The 11427-nt window shown below is 41.5% G+C and overlaps 1 pseudogene; it reads left to right on the forward strand.

The window, feature by feature from the left end:
• The first annotated feature begins 5521 nt into the window (after positions 1 to 5521).
• Positions 5522 to 6842, forward strand: LOC114230248 (stathmin-like; annotated as a pseudogene).
• Positions 6843 to 11427: the final 4585 nt, after the last annotated feature.

Below are 11427 nucleotides of genomic sequence, written 5' to 3' on the forward strand. Positions count from 1 at the left end.
CAAATGTATTTTAAACAACAGCTAGTTCCAACGTCTCTCTGGGTATGTGCATTGTTACTCAATTGTATGTTTCTTTAGCTGATCGAATGCTTTGAAGGAAGCGATAGTATTTTTAAAGATCAAATGCTCAACTGGGAATATTTGAGATTCTGAAGCTTTAATAGCAATAAGATATGCCTCAAAACTGCAGAAGTGGAAAAGCAGAGGTGTTTTTCAAATATCGGATGAGTTTATGAAAATAAATATATTTCTCTGAGCTATAGCAGTCATGTTTAAACATCATAGGAGCTACAATAATGTAAAGTAATTTATTTCAACTCCTGGTATCACAAATGATAAAAGTGAGAATCAAAATGTGAAGGTAAAGGTCTAAGGCTCTATAGCTAGTTATCAGTCAAAGGAGTCATAATTCCATCTCTTGCTATTTCTTTTTCATTGTATGATGCATGATGCACACCTCACTTTGAAAATTTTGCCTAGAAGAATATCCTTATAAATCTAATTATGTGAGGATTACAAGGCTCAGAGATAGAGATAGCTTAATGTCAACTCATTGATCTGGTGCAGATTCACAATGAACATAATTAATATATAATTACAGAATTGTCAGATATCATTATTAGGTCCTTTCATTTAAAATATTTGTGGAAAAGATACCTTATTTTTCCTTTAATATATAGAGATAGCCCAACAAACCTCACTTTTTATACCTCTTTTTAAAATTCCAGAGAGAGATTCCATTTTCTCCCAGCATCATTCAATGAAGAATAAGTTTTAACCAATGAGAAATTAAAGTGGCTTTATTCTAGCCTCCTTGATGTCCCCTGTCTGGAATCTCCCCACATACCAGAACCACATAGGACCTAAAATCAAATTACAGTTTACATAGTTGTCATGTTGTAATCAATTTACATAATTAAACAGTTGAATTGTCATTGCTTTGTGTTTGTTAAAAACAAATTGGTGGCTGGATTACTTCAAGAAGCATGTGTTACAAGTCTAGAAAACTGATGAGAACTTAAACGCAAATAAAAATCACAACATCTGTTTGGTCTGAAGAACCCTTCGTCCTGTGAAACAGGGTGCAGCCGGAAAGAGGGCTGACCCCACGCCCTTCATGCAATGCACATTCGTGGGGAACCTGGTGCTAAACCATTCATAGATGACCTGTTTCTGGGTCAGGGTTTCGTACGTACGCTGTGATCTATTGAAAGTCAGCCCTCCACACAGGACACAAGGGTTTGTCTCGCTCCCGGCCTCTCTCTCCTTCACCTCCTCTCACGACCCCGCCATGGCCTCCGGGCCCCAGATTGGGACGGGGAAGTGGGGGTGGGTGGTGGCAGACGTGGCCCCTTTCCCAGGGGGGCAGAGGGCCGGCTCCCTTCTCCCCATTTTTTCCTCCCCCCTAAAAAGGAAAAGAAAACATTACAACATCTGCACTCTGCATTTTAATGCATGCCATCTTGTAATTAATTGGTTGGATATTTACTTTGTGCATTTTATTGAAAGTAGCCAGGATATAAAAATGAAGAAATAGTTAGAGATTGGGCTATAAAGAAACAAATATAGAATAGAAACATAAATGTATTTTAAAGACTTGTTTTGGAATCCATATCTTAAATATTCATATTAAATTCTTATTTTAACTGAGTTGTTTTATATGTAAACTACAGGCCCAGTGCATGAGATTCATTCACTGGTGGGGGGTGCGACCTGTGGGGATTTGACCCACTATGGGAGCACTGCTCATTCCGGTCAGCCCAGCAACTGTGGACCTGCCCTCTGAGCAGCTGCTCCCGCTGTGAGAGCACTGCTTATCCCAGTCAGCCGAGTGGCGCTCCCACTGTGGGAGCACACTGATCACCAGGGGGCAACTCCTGCATTGAGCATCTGCTCCCCTGGTGGTCAGTGTGCATCATAGCAACTGGTGAACCAGTCATTCTGGTCATTCTGCTGTTTGGTCACTGGGCTTTTATTATATAGGATTATTATTTCTATTTGACAATTTGATTTTATAATTGTAATATGACTGCCTCCTCTTTGATTCTTAGTTTTATTATCCATAAAGTTGAGATTGTGATAGTTCTGACATCACTGATGTTCTTGACAAAATGAAAACACACACATACACACACATAGACACGTCTCAAAAGTGGGCATATAGAAGGCCAAGGGACATATGAAAAAATACTCAAAGTCACTAATCATCTGAGAGATGCAAATCAAAATGACAATGAGGTACCATCTCACACCTGTCAGAATGGCTATCATCAACAAATCAACAAAGGACAAGTGCTGGTGAGGATGTGGAGAGAAAGGAACCCTCGTGCACTGCTGGTGGGAATGCAGACTGGTGCAGCCACTGTGGAAAACAGTATGCAATTTCCTCAAAAAACTAAAATGGAACTCCCATTTGACCCAGTAATCCCACTTCTAGGAATATATCCCAAGAAACTAGAAACACCAATCAGAAAGGATATATGCACCCCTATGTTAATAGCAGCACAATTTGCAATAGCTAAGATTTGGCTTTCATTTCTCTACACCTGATCATCTACATCCACTAAACAGAATGATGGTAGTTACCATCTGCCTTCTTGTAAGGACATTTGAGATTATCTTTGCAAAGTATTTTGAGTCATTAAGAGAGACACACCCCAAACATATACTGCTATTTTCTCTTCCTAAATTTCAGTGCTCAACTTAAAAGTTAATTTTTGTTATTCTTGGGGACAGTATCACAACTAGCAAAAAAGATTTTAGTAATGTGTTGTCAAGTCCCTATGCTCTTTTGTTGAAAGAAAAGGAAAACACCTAAATATGTTGAAATATTTACCTCATTCTCAATAAGTACAAATATCTAAGATGTTGTCTCTGAAAATATAACAGGTAAACAGCACAACACTCTTAGAAGATAAAGTCATTCAAAACAGGAGTTATTTTGTGGCAGTAGCTCTCTCCTCCTTTATTACTGACAAGAGGCCCAATGCACGAAGATTCATGCAAGAATGAGCTGCTGTGGCGGTGCAGAATGCCTGCATCGTCACCATGGCGATGATGCAAGTGTCCTGCCCCGCCCCCGGCTGCTTGGCATCTACATATGCAAATTAACCTGCCATCTTTGTTGGGTTAATTTGCATACTCACTCCTGATTGACTGGTGGGTGTTGCGAAGGTACAGTCAATTTGCATCTTTCTCTTTTACTAGTGTAGATATGGAGGTTCTTGCTCTCAGCCTAATTATTTGACACTTGGGCTCTTTGGGAGAGAGTGTAAACTTTCTCAAATGCTTTGCTATCTTGAGTTATACAGATAAAAAATAAAATAAGCAATTTTACTGTCACTATTCCTGCTATTTCCATTATGATGCAGATACTTATGCCTCTTGGCTTTCTAACAACACCCCTCATTGTGATTTCCTTCTCCAACTATTCTTTTTAATAAGAAGTCTAATCTTTTAAAACTACTTCTGAACATGCCTCTTCACTACTCAAAAACCATCACTGACACCCATTACTTGTATATAAAAACCAAATATCTTAAACTGGCCTCCAAAACCCTCCATAATCTGGCCTTAACCAAGATTTCTAGCCATAACTCTCATTTTCCTCTTTGGATAAATTGGTAGTCTACACCAACTATTCTACTCAATGTCTATTTAACCTGTTGTTTAATTTTGCATTTTTTTATTTTTGTAGTTTTGCTGTTTCCTACCATAACTTGCTGTTTTCTACCTTAATTATGTTCAAAATCCTATCTTTTTCAACCACCCTAGGTGGAAAAGTAGTCCCTAAGTTTTTGAAGGTCCAATACTACTCTGAGGTATAACTACTATTGTTAATATTACTATTGTTTTTATGTATGTCTTACATCTCTCATTATATTGAAAGTTCTATAATCCATTCTTATATCCTCTCAAGATGATATGTCTAGACTGGGCTCAAATCTCAAATATATATTTACTTGAAGATACCTAACACCATTTACTATACCACTATAATTAGTACTGAAGGTTGTGAATCAGGAATTTTAAGTATGTTATTTCATTAATTTCATAAATCATCACAATGATAGTTTAAGGTAATTAACTTTATTATTATTTTTAAAGAAAACAAGAATCAGAAAAAATGAAGTCACTTGCCAAGGTGATGGTGTTATCATCATAATTAGCTAGTGATTAATATGAATAATGGGAAGAGAGAAAAGGGGAGGCCAGACATTATAAACATGGTCATCTGGGCAGCTGCACCTTCACACGCCCCAGGGAACCACAGGTCCATTCTTTGCTAATGACTGGGGGAAGGGGTTCAACAAATAGGGAGATGGGCACTTATGCAGTGAAGTCAGGGTGACTTAGGGAAGGTACTTGCCTGTCAGTCCAGCCTGGGGAACAAAGATCATTGGCAAGGATGGATCCAAAGCAACCCTATGAAATCCTGAAGTGTTAATTGGTTAAGCTCTCAGTTATAATCCCCAAAGAATTCTCTCTCTCTTGCTTGCTCCTGTTCTCTTGCTTCACTCCTCCTGCCTTGCACTTTCCTGTTCCATGACCCACAACTGGACTGGACTTTAATATGGAGCAGAAACTCTGAGCAGTGGCTTTAATTCTTACCCTGTTGAAGACAAGATTAGACATTTTCCATGGAGAGACAGAGGGAGATGGGACCTTGAAAGAGAACCCCCTTAATTTTATGTCATCAATAAAGCTTTCCACAATATATCCTCTTCCTGTGTGTGTGTGTGTGTGTGTGTTTTTGGGGCGGGGGGGGGGGCGGGGAGGGATTAGGAAATTCTTTTCCCAGCAGTACCCCGAGAACTCCATTTCTACTGCTAACAGGTAGAGGGCACTCTACTGATAACAATAGAGTCAAAGTGTCTGGGAAAGGGCTTTGAACAGGTTTATTTCACATTAGGAACTTCATGCTACTAAGGCTTAGGCAAGAATTCTAATATTAAAAACCAAAAGTAAAATCATTTGTACAAAGCCTGGCAGGCTAGTTTATGAGAATAGAGCCCCAAAACTCTCCAGACAACTTGAGTATGAGAAATAACCAGAAATTGAAAATTTCAGGAATAATCCCTTAACACAATTGTATGCATGTGTTATATTTTCTGTCAAATTTGAGATATGCTTCAGACAACGAGAGAGATGGCTTTCCTAATTCAATATACAGCTTGAAGTTGATATATCAGCTATAGACCAACTTGTAAGGGAGAAAAAGGTTCTGTTTCATTTGCTTTTGTATCATTTGCTGGGGCATGGCCTGACCTACATGAGCCCCTCCACAATTTCTCAGTCTACCTCATATGTCCCACTGGAAGTCCATGTTCAGATTCAATTTCTGTCCCAATGTCAATAAAAGCTGGCCCTCTGGGCTTATAATTATGTCACCTATCTTAGACCTGGTAGCTGGGTTGTGATCGCTAACTCTGATATTATCCTCATGTCCCTTTTGCTATCAGGATATGTATTGGTACATCAGGAACACTGATTTCCCTAGAGAGAGAGATTAGATGTAGACATGGGAAGTGCAAACAGAAGCCAAGTGCAAGATTGCCAAAGGTGTAAACAGCTAGACTGTATTAGAGCAAAAATGCTGTCCAGAAGGGTTTACCAGAGAAATAGGATAAAAATAATTCTAGGATGCAGAAATCAGAGTTGGTGCTAAATGATTAAGTAAAGGATTAAGCAGATGGGAAGAGCTGGGTCAGAGAAGTCCAGGACTAGGGGAGTAGAATGAGAGCCTAGGAGGATCAAGGCAAGAATGACCTTTGGGGGTCCAAGGAATGTTCGCAGGTCACTAAAATGATGCCATGGGCAAAGCTTGCTAATGTAAAAGCTTATCCCACCTTTCTTGTCGCCTCTGCTTTTTTCCCTTAAAGTAAACGTCTTTACAAATGTCTCTTTTATTTCATTCATTCATTCAAAACATATCCATATGATGGCTTTCATGCAATCATTCATCCATTTAGCAGGGGGATACTACAGTGCCAGTCATAAGAGAGTTTTCACTCCAGCCAGTAAGACAGACAGAAATAAGATAATCATACAAGTAGTTGAATAATAATAACTTTGAAAAACTCTATGAAGGAAAAGAACATGGAAGCTCCATGAGGAAGAATCATAGAAGATGAAACGGAAGGTGAGATGTTAACTGCCTCTAGGAGGGAGACTGTGTCTCAGACAAAGGAAACAGGGAAAACCATGGTATATTTGAGGAGCAAAAAGAAGCTGTGTCACTGGGGCATAGCAAGGGATAAGAATGGCAGGAGGAAAGATCAGCAAGCCCATGCAGAGCCCTGGAGAGAGGTCACGTGCTGCTGTTTGGCGCTTTTGTGGGGTCTGGGATCTGCTGGTGCTCAGTGCGGCCAGGCAGCTGGGGCTGGGCAGGGCTTCCCTTGCCAGTGGATTGTGTAGAATATATTGCCAGGCTCTTATCTTCTGTTCACCACGGCTTCTTCTGCTATCCAGGTGAAAGAAATGTGCTTCAGCCCATGCTTTTGAGCTGATTCTCAGCCCTCGAGCAACATAATCCATCCCAGATTTTCCCCTTCCCCCACCAAGGAAGAAGGATCTTTCCCTGGAGGAAATTCAGAAGAAATTACAACCTGCAGAAGAAAGACACAAGTCCCATGAAGCTGTGGTCTTGAAGCAGCTTGCTGAGAAACGAGAGCATGAGAAAGCAGTGCTTCAGAAAGCAATAGAAGAGAACTTCAGGAAAATGGCGGAAGAGAAACTGACCCATAGAATGGAAGCCAACAAAGAGAATGGAGAAGTGCATTGAAACACTGGGGAAGAACAAAGAATCCAAAGATCCTGCTGATGAGACTGAAACTGACTAATTTGTTTTGAGAATTAACTTTCTCTCCCTCCCCTTCCTAAATATCCAAAGACTGTACTGGCCAGTGTCATTTTATTTTTGCCCTCCTGACAAATATTCTAGAAGCTGATGTAGCACCATAGGTAAATCCAGACTGTATGATGTTGTTTTAGGGGACAAAAAGGAGAAACTGAAAATGTTTTACTCTTTTCCTAAAGTGTTGAGGTCTTTCTAATGTAGCTAGTTTTCTTGTATCTTTTCTACATCAGTACACTTGGTGTGCTGGGTCAATGGTTAGCACTGTACTGGCTCTGTGAAAACATGTTTTTGGAAAGGGTATGTAGTGGCTTCTTTTAAATTGTTAGATGCTGAATATCAGTTCACTTTTAAATCCCAATTCTGTCTCAATCTTACCAGATGCTACTGTACTTTAATGGTTAAAACTACACAGTGCTGTTAACAAAAAAGAAAGGAAGAAAAACAGAAAGAAAGAAAAAGAAAATATTAGAAAGGCAAAAAGAAACTAATAACACATAATATCCTATCTAATAATAGCCAAATATGCAAATTGACCGCACCTTCGCTACACCCACGCCACGCCCACCAGCCAAGCCATGCCCACCAACCAATCAGGACGAGTATGCAAATTACCCCCAACAAAGATGGCAGCTAATTTGCATATCAAGACAGCCTCAAAAGAAGCCAAGAGCTGCAGAAGGAGTAAAGCTTCGAAGAAGCAAGCAAGCCGGGGTTGGGGGGGGGGAGGGAGGAGCGAAGTCAGGGCCGGGGGCGAAGGGAAAAGCAGGCGGGCTGGCGGAGAAGGCAGGGCAGGTGACAAGGGCGGAGCGGAGGCGGGGCTGGGGGCGAAGGGAAAAGCAGGTGGGCTGGCGGAGAAGGCGGGGCGGGCAACAAGGGAGGAGCGGAGGTGGGGTAGAGTGCAGCAGGAAATCCTATTGCAGGATTTTTCCTGCAACAGGAACGCTAGTCTATATATATAAAAGCCTAAGTGACCGTCGCAACTGAAACAACCAGACGACTGAACAGGCTGTGTGGGGCGACCAGGTCAGCAGGGGGTTAGTGAGGGATGACCAAACGACTGAGCAGCAGGCTGCATGGGGCGACCAGGCTGGCGGGGGAGGGGAGTGGCGGGGGGGGGGCGGGCAGTCAGGAGTTAGGGGTGACCAGGCCAGCAAGGGGGGGCAGTGTGGGGCGACCAGGCCGGCAGAGGGGGGTAGTGAGGAGCAAGCAGGCTGGCAGGGGGGGGAGCAGTAAGGGGCGACCAGGCCGGCGGGGGTGGGGGGCTGTTGGGGGTGACAAGACCAGCAGGGGGGGCAGTTGGGGGTGACCAGGCCCAAAAGGGGGGAAATTAGGGGTGATCAGGCAGGCAGGCAGGTGAGTAGTTAGGAGCCAGGGATGTCTAACTGCCCATTTAGGCCCAATCCCGGTGGTCAGACATTCCTCAAGGGGTCCCAGATTAGAGAGGGTGCAGGCTGGGCTGAGGGACACCCCCCGCCCCCGCATGAATTTTTTGCACTAGGACTCTAGTAAACAACTAAAAGTATAGAACTAAAACTTATAGAATGCTTAATGTGTGCCAAGTACTGTTCTAACAAGTTTTCTTGCAATATTATTGCGGATGCATATCTCTCTCTCTCATCTGTAGATTGATTAGATAGATAGATAGATAGATAGATAGATAGATAGATAGATAGATTCACTTAATTAAATAAGGCCAACCTGGCTTGTGTGGCTCAGTGGTTAAGTGTTAACCCATGAACGAGGAGGTCAGGGTTTGATTCCAGGTCAGGGCACATCCCCAATAGGGGTCTGCAGGAGGCAGCTGATCAATGATTCTCTCTCATCATTGATGTTTCTATCTCTCTCTCTCCCTCTCCCTTCCTCTCTGAAATCAATAAAAACATATTTAACAAAATTAAATCCAAACCAAAATAAAACATAAAACAAGTCCACAGGCAGATATTACTACTATTATCCTAATTTCCAGATGAAATATCTGAGACTCAGATAACTTAAGTAACTCCTCAACTCATTCAGCTAGAAAAGGGTACAAGTAAAATGTTAATCTGGGCCATTTAGCTCCATAAGCTATGCCTATAACCCTTAGGCATGAATGCTTTTATATAGTTCCAGTAGAATATAGTAAGCATTTAAATTTAATCCTAAAAGCAATAGTAAGTACACCAAGAGGCATTAATAGCAAAGTGGGATCATTAAGCTTCATGATAAAACATAATTTGGGCTGGTAGATGGAAATGGACTGAAGAATGACACCAATCAGCAGGTAGTTGGAGAAGGTAGAATTTTCTGTATCTAACACACTCTTAAATTTCCTTACCACCTAACTGAATGGGATGTTTGAGATCAGCTGATCACCCACTTCAACTGTTTCGCCAAGAAGATGCAGGGTCCAGAGCTATTTCCTCTGAGCCACAATTTTATACTGCTGCTCTTATATAACTGTAAGAAGTTTGGAGGATTGGCAAATCATTCAATATTCCAATATTTCTTATTATAGGCTGAGTAAGTATAGGCCAGTAAGTATCAGGTCAATTTTATCGGGCATTCTTTCCTGAAATCAGCAGACACTTACATAACTTAAACCAATTTTGACCAAATTTTAACTCTATGGTATAGTCAGGGGATCAAGTTCTCATAAATTCAAAAGATAATGATAGTATTATTTTAACATTTACCGAACACTTTCTGTATGTGGTAGGAATATAGCTTTGAGACATTTGAAAACTGACTTATTATATCTATACTAGGGGCCCCGTGCATGAATTGGTGGGCCTTGAAAGGAACTGTGGGCCATGAGGCTGCAGTGGGCACAGGGGTGGGTCTCGGCCCATCCTCAGTGCCCCCACCTGGGCCCTCCTGCAATGGTCCCCAGTCCTCTGTCTGCTGGCAGCCCCCATCGCCACTGCTCCCACACGCTGACGGTGCCGGCCCTGCTTGCATCCACTGGTACAGAGTGATTGGGGCTGGCACCAGCAGTGGGTGCGAGAGGCGGCTACCAGTTCTGATTGCCCCTCAGGAGCAGGGGGAGGTAGAGAAGCCCTGAGGGATGATCGGGACCGCTGGGTGCCGGCAAGGGGAGCAAGCGGGCCAGCGTCTGCAGCTGGTGCGGGTGCCAGCAGCAGCTGCCCATGCCCAGTGGGACCGCAGCATGTGGGAGCAAAGAATTTTCAGTAACCACCAGAGGCTCACCCCGATGACAACGACCGGCGCCCTGCCTTGGTCTGGGCCCCTGCTCACCTGCTCCACCATCCCGCCATGGCCGATGCCTGCCTTGTTCCACACTCTGCCACCTGCTGCCGATGCCCGCCATATTCCATGTGTGCCCCCTGGTGGTCAGCACACATCATAGCAACCAGTTGTCTGGTTGTTCTGTTGTTCCGCCATTCGTTCTATTTGCATATTAGGGTATATAGATGGGTCAATCTGATTTTAACATTAATAAAAGCTATTGACTTAATTGCATAATGGTCAGATTGTGCTATCTAATTGAAAATGATACAGGAGGCTGTACCCATAGGAATTTTGAGTGTCTATATGCTGTGTTTTGATTTTTCCACCTGCTTTGCAATATTTTTAATAAAATGCCATTGCAAAAAGAAAATCTCATATTGTCTCTCAAGTGCTTTGTAGTTCTATAAATTTTACAATTAAAGCAATATTTATTGGTTTTTAATAACTCTTTGGGAGAACTATTAGGCACCTGGCAGATATTCTGTTAAAACTAACCTTTTCTTGTTTCTTAGCTATAGCTGAGTTGAGAACTTTTGGGTTACTAAGTATTAGTAAAGATTTTGCATTAGTTTAATCTTGTTCCCAAAAGCGTTTCACCTCAGGAAACCAATTGTTCTGTCTTTTGAACTAAAATGTTGGTATGATGAGGTAGATTTTGTGAACATCTGTGATGTATTTCATTTCCATAACCAACTGTGGTATTTTTGAGAGCTAATGCTGTTAGGTGTGACATTTGAGACTAATTCTCTTCAACTGCAATAAGAGATTTTTTTTTGGCATGAATTAGTAATGTAGTTCCACCTACACTGCATTAAGTGAAGATGAGATTTATTAATTTCTAACTAATTCAATTTATGTATATAATCAGTAAAATAAAATGAAACACACTTTCCTTGTAGAAATTTACTTTTGTGTAACCTTGAGTGTTCTACAAATAGTTGTTACCTGAAATCAATGTGGATGGCGTATAAAGCAGAATGTGGGTGGTGTACTTAGAACTTGAAACAACAAAGTTATCATCTTAAATGTATATGCTACTCTACACTTTCCAAAGTTCTTTTTATCCCATATGCTACTTGAAGGAAACGTACAAATAATGCTAACATTGTAGGTTAGTTTTTAGTATTATCCATACAAGGACTATAATAGTGAACTACTTTGTGATGAAGTTTTACTCCTGTGAGTAGTATACTATAATTTAAGACTATTACATGGAATGATGTAAAATTCATCCACATTAAAAGGCAATTAGCTTTTGTCTTATAGTTTTAAATGGGAACTTGAAGCATGAATTTAGTTTCTGTCTTGCTGGGAATGCAATTGGCTATTATGAAAAA

The sequence above is a fragment of the Eptesicus fuscus genome, chromosome 16, assembly GCF_027574615.1.
Source record: "Eptesicus fuscus isolate TK198812 chromosome 16, DD_ASM_mEF_20220401, whole genome shotgun sequence".
NCBI classification, from domain to species: domain Eukaryota; kingdom Metazoa; phylum Chordata; class Mammalia; order Chiroptera; family Vespertilionidae; genus Eptesicus; species Eptesicus fuscus.